This window comes from Quercus lobata, unplaced genomic scaffold, assembly GCF_001633185.2.
Source record: "Quercus lobata isolate SW786 unplaced genomic scaffold, ValleyOak3.0 Primary Assembly Scq3eQI_200, whole genome shotgun sequence".
Taxonomy (NCBI): Eukaryota; Viridiplantae; Streptophyta; class Magnoliopsida; order Fagales; family Fagaceae; genus Quercus; species Quercus lobata.
The window spans coordinates 24403-41937 of record NW_022154809.1 but is presented as its reverse complement, the minus strand read 5'-3'; the positions used below and the strand labels follow the sequence as shown (position 1 = coordinate 41937).

At 34.4% G+C, this 17535-nt stretch overlaps 2 non-coding genes and 1 pseudogene across 3 annotated transcripts; 1 reads left to right on the top strand and 2 right to left on the bottom strand.

The window, feature by feature from the left end:
* Positions 1-1537: 1537 nt before the first annotated feature.
* LOC115973431 lies at positions 1538-1732 on the bottom strand. The gene has a single exon (XR_004087715.1). It is a non-coding gene; the product is annotated as a U2 spliceosomal RNA (small nuclear RNA).
* Positions 1733-11432: 9700 nt separating this feature from the next.
* On the bottom strand, positions 11433-11628 carry LOC115973430. The gene has a single exon (XR_004087714.1). It is a non-coding gene; the product is annotated as a U2 spliceosomal RNA (small nuclear RNA).
* A 2532-nt stretch (positions 11629-14160) lies between these two features.
* On the top strand, positions 14161-17134 carry LOC115973427 (annotated as a pseudogene). Its single transcript, XR_004087713.1, has 8 exons — positions 14161-14238; positions 14340-14482; positions 14686-14770; positions 14852-15062; positions 15576-15728; positions 15930-16034; positions 16191-16238; positions 16988-17134. The product of XR_004087713.1 is annotated as a probable acyl-CoA dehydrogenase IBR3 (transcript).
* The last annotated feature ends 401 nt before the right edge of the window (positions 17135-17535 follow it).

The window sequence follows — 17535 nt, the reverse complement described above, 5'->3', positions numbered from 1 at the left end:
GACTACAATACTCTTACCTTAAGAAGCTGCAAACTCTTCTCTCTCCCGCACTCCTAAGAAGAAATAAGGGAAGAAGCTCAATTAGTATTTCTTCTCGCCACAACAACCAAACCCACAGACCACGAATAGCAAACAAACCCACAACAACCCATATGAACTAAAGAAAAGGAAGCCGTTGAAACCCATAAAAGCTCGTCGAGTATTCCACCCCAAAACCTAAAGATCGGCATCATTTCTCTATACCAGGCCGACAACCTTCTCTCTCCCTATAGTGTGGATTTCCTCAAGTGGGTTCTCTCTTCCCCTTCTCTCTCACAGCCTCTCTCGTTTAAGAGTTTGGTGGGTTTCTTATTTTTTGGGGAAGAAGTTTGTGGATTTATGTGTGATTGAACATGGTTATGGGTTTGTATTTCGAGGTTTGATCAGTACATGTGTTTGTGTTTCCAATTTTCTCTAATATGTAATATTTGGGTTAATTCAATAAACAAAAAAGAGACCAATACCATTAAAATATGAGAGTAATGAGAAGAAAGAAAAAAGAGAAAAGAAGAAAGGCAAGTGCGAAGTGTAGGAAGAAAAAAAAGAGAGAGAGGAGTGAATTGAAGAAGAAAGAAAATAAAAAAGACAAGAAAAAGAGAGTTGGTTTTTCATGTGAGTGTGACAAGGCCTTATGATGGGTCTCATAACTTGTGTATTTACTAAAATGTCTTAACTCATAACTTTAAAATCTGAAAACACAAAAAACTTGTTCTCAAACTAAACGAACATTGCACTAGTGGCCCCACAATTTTCGGGTGATAAGTAATGAAAACATAACAAACTAAACATGGCCTAAATGTTGCTACTTTCTACCGTGCATATTTGCATAAGTAGTGCCAGATATCATTGTTTTTTGTGCATTTTTTTTGGTGCATTTTTTTTTAGTGAATAGTATTATCTAATTTCTATCTTGCTTTTATAAGTTACATGCAATATCCATGAATGTTATATATGGTTTAAGTGTTATTATTGCATCATCAATGAATATTATCTATGGTAAAGTAAATAGTGCTTAGATCAATCCACAGTACAGTTAATACCAAATTTAGTTGTGGATTCCAGTTAATTCAACTGATAAAATTTCTGATAGCTGTATAAGAGATTTGAGATTCAATTTTCATTTACACCAAAAACTAATTGATGTCTATGCCAAAAACTAATTGGTTTGATGATAAAAAACTATCATCAAGAACGGACACCATAAGTTAAAACTTTCTTTATAAAAAAAAAAAAACCAAATTTAGTTTATTATCCATTCAAACATTGTCAACTGTAGATTAGAGTATCAGCACTATGTCAGTATATATTTACCCCAACGATCACCCATATCAATTAAATTTGAAAGAATAATAAAAAAATAATATTGCATAAAATATGTTACATAAAAATGAGTAATTAGTGCAGTAAATAGACCAAAGATATCGATCCAATACGCAGGACCCTAGAGAAAATAACTTCAGACAACATCTTATGAAAATTAAATTTTTGACTAGAATTGGTGGGGTGCGCCAGGCCCGAGCAATAGTGCAACACGTGGGCGACACTCAAGAGCCCCAGTAGCAAGTACTGTGGTGGACTCTCCCCCTCAAGAAATAAATTTAATATCGTGTGATCCGATGGGCCACATATCAGATATTAAACTGATAAGAACAGATACTATACTTGATCTTAGCCAAAAGGCCGAGAAAGGTATGAATTGTAAAGCTGCTTGCTTCTTTTTTTATCAATCGTCTATGCTTTGCTCTTGTCTCACTTACTCCATGTGCAAGGATGGACCTAGGTAGTGGGCCCAAAAAAAAAATTAGCAAGTAAAATTTTCCCAAAAAAAAAAAAAAAATGGGGCTTGGGCCCCCCCTGAGATTTTAGCTCCAGCCCCCCTCCCAAAAATCATGAACCCCTTCTCCTAGCCTATCATCCAGCCAGCTCAGAGTAGAGCCCATGACCCATGTCAATCTAAAAATAATAAAAAAACTCAGCTCTCAGCAGTCCAAAACCAAATGGAGAAAGCAAAAAACAAAGGAAAAAAAAGAAAAAAAGAAAAAAAGAAAGAAAGGAAAGTGAGAGGCGAGAGCTACAAGACAGAGATAGAGAGTACAGAGACCCATCTAAGCCATCTTGATCAGATTTAGAGGCCCATGTGCCGTGACGGAGAGAGACAAAGAGCCATGTCGCTGTGATGGAGAGAGACAGAGAGCGAGAGAGTGCAAAACCCAGTCCAGTACGGCAGTACCCACGCCAACGAGAGCGAGACCCACGCCGCCACGCGAGACAAGACCCACTTGCCGCCGTCGCCGCCGGTTGCCGTTGCTCGATCTACCTAGCTAGCCCAACTTCGAGCCTTCACAGTTCACAGGTATTTACTCTTATTTTTTCCTTCAAAACCTTGTGATCTGAGAATCAAAGAAACTGTGTTTGTGCCTTGTGGACTTGTGGTGTTTCATGTTTGTGTTTTTACTGATAAGTGATGAACTGAACTGATTTGGTGATTGTGAATTGAATTTGTGCTGCAGCTGCTGCTTGTGGTGTTTTTTTTTTTTTGGGCCTTTTGGCTTTGTGACTCTTGCATTATATAGATAAAAGAGATAAATAGAGAGAGTAGAGTTTGTAGAGACAGTCAGATAGTTTTTTCTTTGTTGACTGGTAGTTGGGCATAATAATAGGGAAAAGTGGAGTTGGGCAACGGACAAGTGACAGAAAAAAGAAGGTAAAGTTAAAAAAAGTTTTTGTTAGTGGTGTCTGTGTCTGTAGTGGGATTCATTGGGTATTTGGGTTAGTGGGTCAAAATTAGAAAGTGGGATTCAAATGATTTTTTGACAGACTCTTTGATGTTATACATTGAAAAGGATAAAGTTTCGACATTTAATTTGGATTCAATAGTAGATGATTTTGAAGATTTGAAAGAGCGTCGAGTTCCCTTTTCATAGATGATTGTATAAAGAAACAATAGTGTTTCGTGTCTTTTGTTTTTGTTAGTAAATTGTATCTTAATATATTAAGAAACAATGATTTTTGGATTTTTGTCTTGGTTGATAGTTTATTAATACTATATGGATGCGTATTTGAATTTTTTTTTTCGCTTATCTCTAGCCCCTCCTAGCTTAAAATCCTACGTTCGTCCCTGTCCATATGGGACATAATGACTCAAGAAAACTAAAAAAACATACGAATGTGTTGCCCCCTTGGCTTTGTTTCCTTTCACAACCTTAAACCTGGAACATGATGCTTCTAAGACTGCTATGATTTGCAGGCACAAACAAAGGCAATGTGATGAAAGCTGAACATCAAAACTTCACCAACGAATCATAAATACACAATAAATGGTCCCAACTCATTGAAGAACATCGTTTTGAATAGCTACTACTATCTACTATGATCGCTCACTTAGTCATGGTAATAACAGGTTTTCACATGATATAATCTGATCACTTGAGAAAGAACCTTCGCCATCACGGTTCAATGCAGCCAGCCTGCTTAGTACACAGTCCAACTCAATAAGGCAAAAACATAACTTCGTATTACAAAGCTGAGCAAATTAAACACAATTTCAGCACCAAAAATGATGACTTTATTAGATAAACGTTTATGATATTACTATTATATATATACTCAAATCAAGTCTCATATTCTCAAGTTTGTTCAAGAATATATGTTTTTGCAGCTCATTTAATAGTTGATCCTATATCTGTGATTAAGCTTAATTTGTTTATTAAATAAAATGAATATAAATAAACATTTTCTCAAACCAAAAACGAGATGTTTATAAACTACTCAGTTAATTTATAGTTGTACCCGAAAGACTCATGAGTCATGACCGTCCATTGTTTTGCTGTAGCATTATTTTGTTCTTATAAAAGTGCTTTTGGTCCTCTGAAGACATATGGGCTTGCCTTTTTAAGAACCTTGGTCTACTTTCTGTTATAAGTTATAACGCACTGAATGCATTACCCAAGTTAGCTACTAGACCAGGTGTGGTTTACAAATTGTTGGATGTATTGGAAATGTGATAATATTCTTCTTGTGCGAGACATCCCAGTGGCCAGTAGTACCTAATGGAATGAAATTCTGTATTTTTGTTTTTTTGTCATTCAATTTAGCCTTAACCAAAATGACCTTTTGGTACCAAATGGAGCTTAAAGAACAAATAGCCTTTTTTTTTTCTTTTTTTTCTTTTTTTAAGCAAAGAACAAACAGCCTTGAAATTTGGTCCAATTGAAAAAAATGTGGCCCAATGAGTGATGTATGACAATATATATTAAAAAGATAGAACAGACAGTAAAACAAGTAGGATGAAAGTTAGGAAGAATTTGGAATATAGAAGTACAATTATGAATATATAGCAAATGACTATCTTAATCTAAACATAGTCGTTGGGCAATATTTAGAATAGTCGGTACCACCAGAACAAATAGTAAAACAAGTAGGATGAAAGTAGTATTACAGAAGCTGAAGAAACAGAGGTTGAAGACTCAAAGCATAACGGTTAGTTTGGAACGGCTACTTGTGAAAGGAGAGAGCACAACAGTAATATAGAAGCATAAACAATGATAAAATAGTTGATAAAGAAGAGAATAGCAAAATAGATATAGTCAAAATAGATTAAAACAGGGTATGGAATATAAAACTGAAACAAATAAAATCTTACTTGAAAATACTTCTGTCTTTGATTATACTTGAAAACAAACTGTCTTTCTTACAAGCTTTGAAAATAAACACTGTCTGAAGAGTTACAAGATTACAAAGTAAAATCTGTAAAGGGTTACAAGGTTGTCTGTCTGGAAAGGTAAGGTTACAAGATTACAAAAAGAAAAAGTAAAGTACAAAAAGTCTTTCTAAGGGAGAGTACAAAAGTCTTTTGGGGAAAGGGAAAAGGAAAGCTAAAAGTCTTTCTGAGGATTGGACCTTGGAATTGAAAAGGAAACTTAGACCTTAGAACTGGACCAAAATCTGGACCTGAAATTTTGGACTTGTCTTCTGTCTTCGAAGTCTGTCTATTTATAGATAAAGTGAACCATGGTAAGTCTTCAAAAGTAACTTGAGTTAAGTGAAGGGAACTCAAGTTAATCTGTCGGTAGAATCTTGAACAATAAAAGTCTATCTTGAACAGTAATAGTCTATCTGTCGGTAGAATCTTGAACAGTAAAAGTCTATCTGGCAGTCTGTCCGGGTACGCATGCTGGTGAATAGTAACTTTTCTATCTGTGAGAATCTGCGTACGAAAATATTCTGCTAAAATATCTTTCTGGTCTGTCTGCATTCTATCATTTTATCTTTTGGTCTGTCGGTCTGTCTTTCATCTTCTTTTGCATCTCTCTGTCTTTTGTCTTATCTGTCACATGTCATAGGGGTCTTGGGAATCTTGAAATGCTTCTAGATGAGTTCTATAGTTTGGAGAAGAGGATTCCATTACTGTGTCATCTTCATCATCTGATATTTGTGATGCAGCTTCAAGCAGTTGCTTTTTGAGCTGTCTTCTGTCTGAAATAGAGGCAAGCTGGCATTGAACTTGACTCTTTTCTAAAAAGAAATTAGAACTTTCTGTCTGGGAGGAAGAGGTCTTTTTCTGTAATTCTTGGCAAATATGATCAAAATTAAACTTATTCCACCATTTTAATTTAAACTTTCTGGCGAGCATAGGAAAAGGATACTGGGGATGCTTTTCTATCTTGTATTCCCATCTGATGATCCATGGAAGATCTGAAAACCTGTAAAAGAACTGTAAAAGATGTGGGAAATCCCTAAGATGTAGTATGTTAGGTTCTTTCTTGAAAGTCTCATAGGCTTTTAAAAGATCAGGAGGAAGAATCATAGCTTCAGGACCATAGGAATTCCACCAGTCAATGAACCATCTTGGAATCATCATGTCTTTCTTTCTGTACATATCAAACCGGAAAAACCAAGTATGCATGTTAATATTATTTTGGAATAAAAGGAATCTGTCCCAAGCTTCCATATAGTCATAATAATTATAAAACTGGGCTCAAAAGGTACAGAAAAGTTCCTTGTGATCCAGGGTTGTGCTTTCCACTGAGAAGGGGTGAGAATTTGTTTTATAACAACTTTAGAATAACCAATTCTGTTTGGTTCCTGGGAACAAGGCATATGTGTAACTAAAATTGAGTCTGTATCTACTAAAATATGCTCATAAAATGTCTGGGTCTTAAAACTTTCTGTCTTAGGATGTTCCCATCCTAGGGGTATGAGCTGTCGGACAAGGGAGAGGGTGTCTTTTATGTGCTAGTATTCTGGTTCAATCCACAAAATAAAATTCCATGAGTCTTTTGGGATCTCAATGCTGTGATCTTCTTTTGGGATTTGGGTCTGAGTTTCTGGAGAGGTAGAGGATCTGTATTTTGGTTGGTTGGAAGGAGAGGCCAAAGGAGGAAAAGAAGATGCAACTACATTAAATGGTTTCTTTAAAGGAGGGGTTGAGGAGGTTGAGGGTATGGCATAAATCTGTTTGGATGTTGGATTGGGGCTGGGGGAGAGTGGTTGGAAAGGGTTTGGGCTACAGATTAATGGGGATCTGTCTAGAGATTTATTTGAAGAGAAAGTGGGTGAAGTGAAAGAGGGGCACGGGAGGAATCTGCTAGGGGGAGGAGGAATTGGGGGAGCAGCATAAGACTGTCTGGTTCTGGGTTTTGGGGATTTGCTCTTATCTGCAGGGGAGCTCATCTTCCCTGTAGAAATTCACGGGTTAAAAAATCAGGAATTGAATTAGTTTCTCCTTTAATATATTCAATGTCAAAGTCAAAAACACTTAAAATAGCCTGCCATCGAGCAAAACTCTGTTTGGAAACAAGATTTTGAACATCTTTCTGTAAAACTTCTTTAGCACTTTTACAATCAACTCTAATTAAAAACTTTTGATTAAAAAGATCATTTTGGAATTTTGAAATACATAGTATGATAGATAAAATTTCTTTCTTAATAGTGCTGTAATTCTGTTGGGTAGCTGACCAAGAGCCAGAATGAAATCTAACAATTTGTTCTTTAGCATCATTTGTTGCTACCTGTTTTAGGATTCCACCATAACCTATGTCAGAAGCATCTGTCTCAACAATTTTAAAAGTATTAGGAGAGGGAATAACAATACAAGGAAGTTGCTTAACATATTTTTTAATCTGTCTGACTATCATAGTATGTCTGTCTGTCCAAGGTGGAGGATTCTTTTCTAATCTTTTATACAAGGGTCTGCATATTTTTCTTAATCCTTGAAAATAATCTGAAACATAATTTAAACTGCCAAGAAATCTCTGTAATTGATTTTTATCTTTTATCTCATCTGGGAATTTATCTGCAAATTGAATAGCTCTGTCAATAGGGCTTAAAGTTCCCTTATAAATATTATGGCCTAAAAATCGAATTTTATCTTGAAAAAGACTTATTTTAGAGGCTGAAACAACTAAACCATTTTGTTTGATTACTCTAACAAATATATTCAAATGTTTCCAATGGTCATCTATTGTTTTAGAAAAGATTAGAACATCATCTATATAAACAATGGAAAAGTCTGTGAAAGGTGTAAATATGTCATTCATTATATTTTGAAATTCACTGGGTGCATTCTTCAAACCAAAAGGCATAACATTCCATTCATAATGACCAAAAGGAACTGTAAAAGCAGTTTTATATCTATCTGTCTCATCTATCTGTATCTGCCAAAATCCACTTTTCATGTCAAATTTAGAAAATATGGTTGCTTCATGAAGTCTGTCAAGAAGATCTTTCTTATTGGGAATAGGATATCTTATCCATTGTAATGCTTTATTTAAAGGTTTATAATTTATGACTAATCTTGGAACTCCTCGCTCCAATTCTGCCTGTTTATTAACATAAAAAGCAGCACAACTCCAAGGAGACTTGCTCTTTCTGATTAATCCTTTAGTTAAGAGATCTTCAATTTCTTTCTTACAATGTTCTAATAATTCATTATTCATTTGTATTGGCCTAGCTTTAGTAGGTATCTGTCTTTCATTAAAATCTTTCTCATAAGGTAACTGTACTATATGTCGATGCCTGTGCCAAAAGGCAGTGGGTAGACTAGAGCAAATCTTTGTCTCAATCTGTTGTCTAAATAAATTTATTTTATTATTTAGTATAGGGTCAGTTAATTGATCAGTTATTCTTTTATATTTATTTCTGTCTTTAAAGATTCCAAATGTCTATTCTTTCTGTCAATTCTTTCTCTATCAATTTCCTTTACTATGTTATTAAGTGAATAAATATCTTTTGGAATTGGTGGCAAGATAAATTTAAAAAGTATATCTTTCCCTAGCACATTAGTTTTAATACCTTCTTCTGTCGTTAAAAAGGGGTAAAGTAAAGTCATAAAGGGGTTTCCTAGAATGATTTTAGAAGAAAGGTCTTTAATTAAAACAAAAACTGTTTCAAAGCAAACTCCATCATTACATATGTGAACACTAGGTATTTTATAATTAATTATTAATTTTTCTCCATTAGCTTGAGCTAGTCTTTCAGATGATTTTTCATAATACTTTAAAGGTATTAATCTTTCTTGTATACAGTTCATGTCAGCACCTGAATCTATTAAAGCAATTTCTGTCAAAGAAAACTCTTTATTAATTACCAAGGTAATTTCTGTATGCCATTTTTGGAAAATTACTCTGTCAATTAAACTTAAGAAATTCTGTCTATTGTTATTATCATCAAATTTTCTGTCTGGGGGATTAGAAAATTCTTTTAAGTTAATTAATTCTGCAATATTTCGCTCATTTATGTCTGTGGAGTTTTCTTCCTTAATTTCTTTAATTTCCTCTTTTACCATTTTTGCTTCTGTCATTAAGTCTTGTAGATTTACTTGTTTTATTTTCATTTTCATCTTTTCTTGCTTGTCTTTTTCTTTCTTTCTATAATCCATAACGTGGTGTCCATATTTTTTAGATTTATGACAAATAGTATTATTACTAACATGTCTGTCAATTTTTTCATTATCTAATGACTTAGTTGTATTTAGAACTGTTATATTTCTATTTCTGTCTGTCTGTAAGGGTGTATTTAAAATTTTCATTTTTTTAGTTAATTCTGTCAAACTACCATTTTGGGTTTCTATTATAGATCTTTCAATTAATTTTAGTCTTTCATCTACCATTTCTTTTAAACCATTACACTTTTTGTCTACTTCCACTTTTACTACACTATCATTATTTTCTTTTAAATTACCATAACTATTTTTCCCACCATTGTTGACTTTTTCTTTTTGTCTTTCATGTTTCATCTTTTCCTCTATTTCTATCTTCCTACGTAGTGATTCCTTACCACTATTTTCTTTTGGCATGTCTTTCTCTACATCTTTACTATTTTATCTTTCATGTGATTCTTTCAAACTATCATCATAATTTCTAGGACTATCATCTTTCTTTAGATTGTCTATTTGTTTTCCTATATCTAATCCTTTACGTAGAGTTCCATCTTTTAATTCACAATTCTGTCTTTCAAATATTTCTTTCATCTCTTTTACCATTCCTTTTTTTATTATTTCTTTCTCATTATCTATCAACTTCTCATATAGAGATTCTTTCTTGTCTGTCTCTATTAGGCTTCTTTGTCTATCTGAGTCTAGTACTGAACTAGAAATTTCTTTTAGTCTGTCATTTTCTATAGTACTTCTATCTTTTATACGTGTTACTCCTTCCTTAATAGGGCCAATTTCTAATCTGTCAGTTGCTTTTAATGTCTGTAAATTCTTATCAACTTCTTTTGAATTACTATTTATATACCAATTATCTGTCATAGTTTCTGTAAAAGATAATCTTTGATGGGGTTCAAATCCTATATCTTTTTTAAAATGTGAATTTAAAACTTTCATTCTTTCATAGAGGTCCAAAAAGTTATCATTTTTCTTTTCAACTTTAGTATATTTAGCAAATCTGTCAATATTTTCCAAGGACTCCAATTTTCTATTAATTCTGTCTAAAAAATTATTATTGTGGTTATTAGTCTGTCAGTTGATTTTATCTCCTGTTAAATTACTCCAATTATTTGTGTTACTATTATAATTATAATCATCCATATCACTGTCAGAATCAGAATCAGTTTCAAAATCCATATCACTATTTGACCAATTTTCATCTATATCTTTCATGCTATAACCTTCATCATAAACTATATCATCATAGTCCATGTTTCAAATTAGTGTGTGCCTAGCCTAAGTGTGAACAAGCAAACAGATAATGAACTGATAAATGTATTTATTCTCTTTCTAAGCAATTAATAATTACTGGCGGAACTATTACTAACCACTGGTATCCTTGCTATCGGGACCACCTCCTCGGGAAACTCCATTGCGGGACCACCCAAACAACGCCTGTCCGTCGGCTACAACAAAGGGGCTGACCAACGCGAAACTATGGTTTGCCAACGAGTCTCTAGGCTGACCAACGCTAACAAGGAGCAAGTAGTGGCTATGTAGTAATATAAGTTCCTAGTAACTTCTTAATTGCAAAGAAATAAAACTCATACACCTACCATCCATGGCTCTGATACCATTGACTACCCAGGAGTGAGCACAGCAGTAATATAGAAGCATAAACAATGATAAAATAGTTGATAAAGAAGAGAATAGCAAAATAGATATAGTCAAAATAGATTAAAACAGGGTATGGAATATAAAACTGAAACAAATAAAATCTTACTTGAAAATACTTCTGTCTTTGCTATTCTCTTGTTATCTTTCATATAGAAGTACAATTATGAACATAGTAATGGAGCTAAAATCAATATAACATGTAACTAAAATACATGTGAATGGTTTTATCAATCCCCAATTGATTGGAAGAATTTTCTTCCAAATTAATTTGAAGATAAGATTTTTCATACCAAGAGCATGAGAAATTATTGAATTCATTGATATACCTTTCTTTCACATAAATGTAATCCCATGTGCAAACTCACATTATTGTGAGGTACTGAATAATTTCAGCAAAAGCAGTAGGAACTTTTGTGGTCTTGCATCACCATTTAGATGTATGATGCAATTTAACCACTAAGTTTTATTTTTTATTTATTTTTTTTTTTTTTTTGAGAAAGAAAAAACCACTAATTTAGTGAACAAGTACAATCTATTTTTTTCCTATATATCAAAATTCAAAGTGATCTATAATTTATCGCTCATAAATTATTTTGTAAGTTCGTGAATAAGTTCAATCTATTTTTTACGCATTAAGTTAGCGACAACAGAGACTTCTTTCACTTGTTTTTACTTCTATAGTCCGTGAACGAACGCTAACTACTGAAAACCCTAATAATATGAGAACTAGTATTCACCGACTATCCTAGCCCAAAATAAGAGCATCACTAGACCAAAGCCCAAGTAGGAACATAAAACTGATCAGGAACCCATTTAATTTTTCAAAATAAATATTTTACTATTATTGGTGGGGTGCGCCAAGCCCGAGCTTTAGTGCAACGCTTGGGCGACGATTGAGAGTCCCAGTAGCAAGCTACTGTGGTGGACTCTCCCCCTCAAGATATAAATTTAATATCGTGTGGGCCGATGACCCACATATCAGATATTAAACTGATAAAAACAGATACTACACTTGATCTTAGCCAAAAGGCCGAGAAAGGTATGAATTGTTCTCTGCCGTCCTTCTGCTTTTATAACTCGTCTATGCCTCTCTCTTTTCTCACTTAACGATGTGGGACATATAGACTCAAAAGAAAACTAAAGAACAGACGACCCTCTTCTAATCTCACACACGCTCTCCCAACGCCGTTGTATTTTGATCTCGCATTCCGCTTTCCACATTTACGTTATTCGCTGCTTGAATCTTGATGCCACGACTTCTTGCTTGTCTTTCAATTTCTTTCATTACTTATCTTCTAATTTAGTTCTTAGATTTAGATCTCATCACAGTCGTCTACACTCTTTGCTTGCCCAGAAACTGTTTTAACTGAGCCTAATAAAAGACTTTTTTTTTTTTTTAGCTGAAAGTAATATGAAGTACAAAAATGCTATAAAAAAAAAAAAAAAAAAGGGTGTTTGATATATGTATTTAAACAACATTTTTCAGTTTTTAAATAACATTACATGTATTTCTACATACTTTTTTACCCACACATATTTCCAAAAAATACAAACAACGTTATTAAAATAGTATTACCAAACGGCCCATAATTTTTCTAATACTATCAGTATCCCATGGAAACAAAATTGAAGTTCAGGTTGAATTTTCAGAGACCAGGGGCCAGGGCATACTTCTACTTTCTTTTTCTTTTCTTTTTTAATCTTGTTTAAAAAAATTTATTCTAATTTTTGCAAGAAGAGTAAAAAACACAGGAATCTCCTCTTCCAATTTTACCACAGCTGCTTTGAACTGGAATGGTGAAAGGTTTTTTCTTATTTACATCAAGCTCTGCATCATATGTGAATGACAATGGACCATGTCATAAGGTGTTTCATGTAACAGAACACATTGTCCTGCATGTGGCATTTTTCAGTCTTATAATCATTGAAGTTGTGGCATTTTTAGTCTTATAATCATTGAAGTGGTTTAGTTTCTCTGCATTGACACATGAGCTTGCCTTCAAGAACATTGGTCTACTTTCTTTACTAACGCGCTGAATGCATTACCCATGTTGCCTAACTTGCCTTGTGTGAGTCCGTGACCGGTTGTGGTCTACAAATTTGTTTGATGCATTGGACAGTGTTATAATTCTTCTTGTGGTTTTACTAAATGACTAATTGTTGTAAGCTAAGAGAGCAGTCAGCAGAATAGAATGGTGTGGCTGAAACCAAAATTGGAGTCATAGCCCGTCTTGGGCTTAAGGTTCACCCAGAGATCTCAAGAAGGATGGCAAATTCCAACTACAATTATTTTTTTTTCTACTTTATTTTCCATAGATTTTATAAGATGAGTGTGTCCAATCACCAAAATTCAGAAAGTCTTGTTGCTGCCTTCAGGCAACGGTCTGTCGGTGAAACAAGAAAAAACCATCACCAAACAGAGGAGATTAATTAACATTAGAACAAAAGGTAGCCCCACTGATGTACAAATACTAAGGGTCCGTTTGGATTGAGCTTATTGTTGCTGAAACTGAAAACTGAAAACACTGTAGCAAAATAATTTTTAAATATGTAAAAAGTACCGTGGGACCCATTTTTAATATTTTTTAGTACGTAAACAGTAACAAACAGTGCTGCTACAGTGTGCTACAATGCTTATTGTCCCTGAACACGTGAAGTGAGGAAAAAAGAAAAAAAAAAAAGGGCAAAACGCAGCTTGGATTCAGCGGAAAACGCTGAATCCAAACGGCCTCTAAGAATCACTAGTCCAAACAAATCAATACATTAGGAAAATCATTTATACACTTGTGAGTACGATAATATAATAATTTCCTTTTCATTATATTCATTATCTTGCCTATTCAACTTTATCACCATAGCTATGCAACATAGATACTAACAACTATGTATTCAAGTATTCAGAAATTTCATTCATAAAACAATTTACATGTATTATTTAAACAAATCGCATGATTTATTAAATAAGTCACAACTAAAATACACGTGGATAGTTTTATCAATTCCCAAGTAGTTGGAAGAATTTTCCACTGAACTAATTTGGAGGTAAAGATTTTTCATACCAAGAGCATGGGTAATTATTCAATTCACTCGGTGTACCTTTCTTTCACATAAATGTAGATCCATGTGCAGACACGCATTATTAGAGGATTGGCTTACTTGGGTTTTACCAAGAAGTATGCTAGATCTTCTTTTTGGATGGTAGAATTGGTTGGGGAAACTCTCATTTCATATTGGAATTTGACACCGTTATGTTTGATATGGTGCATTTGGAGGGAACACAATAACTGCATGTTTGAAGATGTGGAGAGCTCGGCAAATCAACTTCTTGCCTCTTTTGTTGGCTCTTCAACTGACTGGTCTTGGACTTGGAGACTCACAACTAGTGATTCCCTCTTAATGTCTATAGACTCTCTTCTTTCTTGTACATAGTTTTTGTTATCTTTTTGTATTCTTTGGCTGCTTTGTGACCTTCTGTATAAAGTAGTCTTTTTTCAATAAATTTTTCTTACTTATCAAGAAAAAAAAATTATTGATATGGTTTTAAATTTTCTTGCAAAATATGAATGCTACCTACAATGCATGTTTTGCTTGATCTGGTTGCAACAATTCTTTTTCCTTTCGACTTCCTAGACTTTCTGAGTTTGGGAGTGTCTGTCTTTAGGAATAGGCCAATGCATATAGTGTATATTCGATCTATTTTTTCTTTTGAATAAGAGTATTTAACTTTTAAAAAAAAAATTCCTTTTCATTTTAGGTATTGTTGCGTTATGGAAATAAAGAACAGCTACATAAATGGCTTATACCTTTACTCAACAGTAAGATCCGGTCTGGATTTGCAGTGACAGAACCACAAGTTGCATCTTCTGATGCTACCAATATTGAGTGTTCTATTAAAAGGTAGTGTGCAGCACCTTTGTAAAGGGAGTATTCTGTTTATCAAAATCATTTTTTTCAAGTAAAGTACAGGGACTGCGTCTCCCAATAGTCATCCAAACTTCTTCTGTGGATATATGGGATAGAACTATATGTGGCACACGCCAATTTTTGTCAGAGCTTCTGCTTGCAATTTATGTATGACTGCTTGTTAAATCCATGTGCAGAGAAGGAGATACATATGTCATTAATGGGACGAAGTGGTGGACAAGTGGGGCCATGGATCCAAGGTGCAAAATTCTCATAGTCATGGTTAGTTCTTGTTTGGCATAGCATGAAAAGTCCAAATTTCCATTCATGTAGTTAAAGGAATGTTATCTGAACAATATACAGGGAAAAACTGACTTCACTGCCGCTAAGCATAAACAGCAGTCTATGATCATAGTGGATACCCATACTCCTGGTGTACACATAAAGAGACCCCTAATGGTATTTGGCTTTGATGATGCACCTCATGGGCATGCAGAAGTATCATTTGTCAATGTACATGTGCCAGCAAAGAACATTCTATTATGGAGAAGGACGTGGATTTGAGATTGCCCAAGTAAAGTTGTTCAACGCCTTCCATAGTGCATTATGAATTTGTGTGTGTTTTTTGGTTGAGGGGGGGTTTCCCCTCTCATGGTCAAACCCAAGGCCTCCACATTTAAGGTCTTGGCAACATGAAACAGTGGTTTTTCAAATTTATTTGTCTTCCATATATTTCACAACAAATTGCATTTCCTAGGGAATGTTGAAACTTCTAAAAATTTCCATAAACATCAACAGTTTTCTCTGTTTTTATACTGCATATCAGTGTAAGTGCAGCAAGCTTCTTGGTCTTAAACCAAGAAGAAGAAAAAAGTTTTGTTTCTGACATTCATATGCTGAAAGTAGAAATGATTGTTACTGGTCATATGTAAGATTAAAACCAGGTAGGAACCCAACTCATCCCCTGGCGCAGATGTGATAATTTGATTTATGGTTGTGTTTTTTGAAGAGTTTACGTGACATTTATTGACCTGCTTCTTGGTGTACCAACATGGATATCTTATATTTGGTACTGAGATACTTGCAGGGTAGGCTAAGACCGGGAAGGCTGCACCACTGCATGAGACTGATTGGTGCTGCTGAGCGTGGCATGCAGATGATGGCTCAGAGGGCTCTTAGTAGAAGAGTTTTTGGAAAGTTGATTGCAGAACAAGGTTCATTTATTTCAGATATTGCAAAGGTAAAATCTATTACAGAAAATTGAAAATTTTTATGTTGCTACACATCACAAAATCTGAAATAATAATGTAAGCTAAATCAATAATACAAGAACTAGAAGTACTTTTGCTGAACTAGTGGTCCACCTTGAATCCTTATATTTTAGATTCACCTCATAGCTGCAGTATTATAGCAGTCTTCTTATATTTGCTCTTTGATTCAGTGTCGGATAGAGCTAGAGAAAGCCAGATTGTTGGTTTTGCAAGCAGCTGACCAACTTGATAAGCTTGGAAACAAAAAGGCCCGTGGGATTATTGCAATGGCCAAGGTAAATTGTTGGTTGTAATATATATATATATATATATATATATTTTTTTTTTTTAATTATTGTTGTTTGTAATATGAAAGGCCGGAATCCAATCTTGGCTTACGGTTATTTTGTTGCTGAATTTTCTTTTAAAATGTCTGGTTGTATGTGGAGCAGGTAGCAGCCCCAAACATGGCATTGAAGGTGCTTGACATGGTGATGCGAGTGTTGGAAAATAAACAAGTTTTGATTCAACAATACAAACCCTAAAAAATTAGCAATGACAAAAATAAATAGATAAAGTTAGAAAGATCTTACAAACTATAGAATCACACAAAATACGTTGTCCTTAAAGGTTGATTCGTGCCACTCGGAGTAGAATTTGGTGCAAACGGCTCTTTTGGCCGAATAACCCCCCAGGATTGGACTATAGTGGTTTCTTCAAGTTGATCACACACTCAAGCAAAAAGAACTAAGAACAACCTTAATAGTCTTTCCTTAAAACTAAATATTAAAAGCTGAAATTTTGTGGAGATGAGCAGAAAATTTTGAGCTGAACAGAGGGAGAGTGGCGACAATAAGAGGCTAGGAAAAAATTGAAGAGAAAGAAGAGAGAACAAGGGTTTTATATGCCAACTAAAGGAACGAGTTGTTCATTAAATGCCCACGGGCTGCTCAAATACTCACCAATGGACAAATCAAATCAAATTTGGGCCAAAAAATAAAGGAAAAATTGAAGAGAAAGAAGTGAGAACAAGGGTTTTATATGCCAACTAAAGGAAAGAGTTGTTCATTAAATGAACAAGAAAGATACAACAAACCCAAGCCCAAGTCCAGGCTAACACCTAACCCATTGTATTCCAACTAACCATTTAAGATATACAAAGGCTTATAAACTTATAACAAAGTCTATTCCTAACCAATGTGGGACAGAAAGCAAAGGTTAAGTGTTTGAAACACACATACTCCAATAGCAAGTGCATGGTGGAGCTGGTTTATCTTCTAATACCGTTCTGGCACATCTTTGGGCCACAACAAGAACATTACGAATTGCAAATGGTCCAGATGAAGTCCACTTGGGTACTATTGGCAAGTTGGAATTGCAAAGAACTAGGCTTTAAAGGATTTGAACTTTGAAGTGAATTTCTCTACGGCAGGACCTTTTTTTTTTTTTTTTTTTTTTTGCTTAATTGAAAATATAAAAGAAGAGAATAATCTCAAGGGGAAAGGACACTATAATTTATCTCTGGAAAGGCAGAAAAAGGACACTATAATTTATCTCTGGAAAGGCAGAAAAAGGACACTATAATTTATCTCTGGAAAGGCAGAAAATGAGCCTAAAGTTGAATGTATCGCTTGGTAATATAATAATAACCGAATAATATACAAGGGTGCATTTGGATATCTGGATTTGGACATGTGAATAAATCCAAACACCTTGTTTGGATTACTGGTTCACATTGCCTAGGTGAGTTGGGCTCCTTACACCACCCTTTTTTTTTTCCTTGATATTTTTTTTTTT